Source organism: Arachis ipaensis, chromosome B09, assembly GCF_000816755.2.
Source record: "Arachis ipaensis cultivar K30076 chromosome B09, Araip1.1, whole genome shotgun sequence".
Classification (NCBI taxonomy): Eukaryota; Viridiplantae; Streptophyta; class Magnoliopsida; order Fabales; family Fabaceae; genus Arachis; species Arachis ipaensis.
The window spans coordinates 10,051,652-10,055,786 of NC_029793.2; positions in this window are offsets into that span (position 1 = coordinate 10,051,652).

Here is a 4,135-nt window from a genome sequence, read left to right on the forward strand (position 1 = left end):
TTTATTAATTAGACAATACATTATAAAATATTCGTATGCATACAACTCAAAAATTCTAATTGTTTCTCATTAATATATTTGACAACAATATTATATAAAATACTAGAATTAACCACTAGCTCACTACATAAAAAATTGGTTATTATGACAATTTTTTGGAATAATTATGACAGTTTAAACTGTCATTATATCCAAAAACAACGTTTTTTCAAAAATCGTAATAATTTTTATTATTAAAATGATGATTTTTTAAATATTTAAAACGGCAATTAAAACCGTCACAATTACGATAATTTTTTCTTGTTTAAAATAGCAGTTATATAGGACTACAAAATAACTATATAAATAAAAGTGTAACATAATACAGCTGCATACTTTGTATTGCCCAATAAAACTGAAATGCAGCAAAATAGCAATCTGTTAGAGTTTGTTTTGTATAGCTGTAGAGTTTGTTTTGTATAGTTAGTAGGTTGGTTAGTTTGTTAGATTTAAATTTTACACCACTAGTTAGTTATTTAATTTTTTCTATTTGTACAGCTATATATACTGCATATAGCTTTGACTCTTTGAATCAATTAAATTATTCCAAAATTCCTTTCTTTCTCAATCACAATCTCGTTCTTCTCTCCTCTATTTTCTCTACTCAAAGCTGCATCACAAGCCTTCTTCTCTTCAAGCTTGCTCTTGCAAATTATTTAAATTACAAGCTTGATACCATTTTACATGGTATTAGAGCCTCCAAAGTCAGAAATGGCAGATCAGTCATCAGATCCGAATGCGAGTCATTCATCGAATTCCGCTGCAGATTTTGAGAGATTCACTACTTTCATGCATCAATTCTCTCAGTTTTAAGCACACATTGGCAGATCCGACTCCTCTTCTGCCATTTCTGATCCGATCAGTCCTTATTTTCTTCATCCAGGTGAAAGTCCTAAAGCTTCTCTGATTCCGCTCCAGCTAACGCCTCAAAAATATTACCAGTGGTCGCACGACATGTGGAGAGCACTGAGATCAAAGAATAAGGTGAAGTTCCTTGAAGGATCGATTCCGAAACCGACCGAAGGCGATCCTACTTTCGAAGCATGGGATAGGTGCAATAATTTTCTTCTCTCTTGGATTAACCTCTCTCTCAGTCCTGATATCGCTAAAAGCGTGATGTGGATTAGTTCAACTCCAGATTTATGGAACGATTTGAAGCATCATCATTCGCATGGAGATGTTTTTCGAGTAGGTGAGTTGAAAGAGGAATTCTATGCGCTCAAATAAGGTGATCTCTCTGTCATCTCTTATTTTACAATGCTGAAGGCTATTTGGGAAGAATTAGAAAATTTACATGCCATCCCTAATTGTGTTGCTTGTGTGAGTGGTTGCTCTTGTGGATTAAAAATCGTTCGAGATCATGCATCTGAAGAATATGTTGTTAAATTTTTGAGAGGTTTGAATGAACAATATTCCACTGTTAAATCACAAATTATGCTTATGACGCCATTGCCTAAAATCAACACTGTGCTAGTTATGCTAACTCAACAGGAATGACAGTTGAATTGTGAGTTGTCTGATAGCAAAATTGTGACTAATTCTTTGGAAGTGCAAGCCTCAGCTGGAAGTGGTTCATTCCCAACGAGAGGCAGAGGCCGTGGGAGAAGTACAGGTAGAGGAGGCACTCAGAAATCCTATGGTCGAGGATACACTTCTAAGCTTTATAGCTACTGTAATCGAATTGGTCATTTAGCAGAAACTTGCTACAAGAAAATTGGCTTTTCTGCTCCCTTAAAACAGCGAGTAGCTAATCAAATAAGCACTGAAGGGACAGTTGAGAATTCTAGTGCTGAGATCATTGATTCTGGCTCAGATGAAAAGAGTAATGATATAGTACTTGTGTTAACTCCAGATCAGAAAGAAACTTTACTAGCCCTCCTCCAACAACCATTCATGCCAGCTTCCCATAGTGTTAACCACATCACTTCTTCAGCTACCCTCACTCAGCCAAAAGGTAGGCATTTCATGAGTATGTCATCAAATTTTAATAAAACCTCTTGGATACTTGACAGTGGAGCCACTGATCATGCATCTTACATTCAAGAATCTTTTAAAACTTTCTTTTACATGAAGCCGGTCTTAGTAAATCTACCTGATGCCTCCACCACCACTACAAACATTTGTGGCACTGTACAACTTTCGAACCATTTGATCCTTACTAATGTCTTATTCATACCTCACTTTAAATACAATTTGATTTCAGTTTCTAAACTCACAAAGTCATTGCATTGTGAATTAAAATTCACTGATTCTTCTTGTGAGATACAGGTACTCCCATCATTGAAGATGATTGGACAAGCTAAAGTCATTGGTGAGCTCTATGTGATGAATGCTCAACCCTGGAAGCTAACTACACCAGCAGTTCATACACCCTTAATAAATTTGACAGTGCAGCAGAATTTAGGAGCCTTATAGCATGCTAGACTAGGTCATCTACCATATAGCAAAATGTCCATAATGAAAAATACATTTCCATTCATCGAGTGCATCTCATCATCTTATGTGTGTGATTCTTGTCACTTTGCTAGACAAAAGAAATTGTCATTTTCTAATAGTAATACACACTCTGAAAGTCTTTTTGACTTAATACACATAGATATTTGGGGGGCCACTCTCAATTCTATCAACTTCTGGCCATAAATATTTTCTTACTATTGTAGAAAATAAAACAAGGTTCACTTGGATTTATTGCATGAAATTGAAATCAGAAGCTGCGAGGTTGGTGCAAAATTTTGTTCAACTGGTGCAAACCCAATTTCATAAAACTGTGAAACAAATTAGAACAGATAATGGAATGAAGTTTAAAATGAATTCTTTCTACAACTCAAAAGGAATATTGCATCAAACATCTTGTGTTGAGACTCCTCAACAAAATGGAATTGTTGAGAGGAAGCATCAACACATATTGAATGTTACAAGAGCACTTTTGATTCATTCTCATGTTCCAAAATGTTTTTGGCACTATGCAGTGTAACATTCGGTACATTTAATTAATAGACTGTCAAGCACTTACTTACAATATAAAACTCCTTATGAAGCTCTTTTCAACGCTAAACCAGATTTAACTTCTCTCAAGGTGTTCGGTTGTCTAGTTTTTGCCACTACTTTAAGTGCTGGTAGAAGAAAATTAGATCCAAGAGCTCGAAAATGTATTTTTCTCGGGTATCAATCAGGGACAAAAGGATCCATTCTGTTTGACTTGAAAACAAAAGAAGTTTTCATATCAAGGAACACTGAATTTTATGAGCACCATTTTCCTTTTAAACAAGTGACAAGCGATCTCCCTTCCATGCATCAACATCCATTGGAGTTGTCAAATTCTGACCCTTTTGCATTTTACTATGATAATTTCACATATAATACAGCTGCATCTCATCATGACACACCAGCACCTCCCACTATGAGCATTGCATCAGATTCAACTATAAGTTCTGCATCGCCAGTGGCATCTCCTTATGACATAATTACTTCTGCATCATCCTTAGCATTGGAACCAGCATCAGCACAAGCATCATTAGACCATACATCCACTAACATTGAACCTCCACCTACTGTACCAATTTTTAGAAGGTCTGAACGAGAAAGAAAACAACCGTTTTATCTTAAAGATTTTCATTGTTTCCACATTTCATCACATAGAGATCCAATGAATGCACTCCAATTACCTTCAACTTGTAAGTATCATCTTTTTCATCATTTGTCATATGCATTATTCTCTCCCAAGCACCTAGCCTTTACTTTCTCTCTCATAAATAACCCGGATCCCAAACACTATTCTGAGGCTGTCTTGCATGATTGCTGGCGGAAGGCCATTGAGGCAGAACTCACTGCTCTTGAGCAAAACAAGACCTGAATTATCACTCCTCTTCCCCCTGGGAAGAATGCAATTGGTTGTAAATGGATCTTTCGTACCAAATTCAATCCGGATGGCACCATTGAGAGACACAAAGCGCGGCTTGTTGCCCAAGACTTCACTCAAATTTTCGGAGTTGACTACATTGACACCTTTAGTCCCGTTGTGAAGATGAGCACCGTGAGGGTTCTCCTTGCCATTGCCGCAGCGAAGAACTGGCACCTTCATCAGCTTGATGTGAAT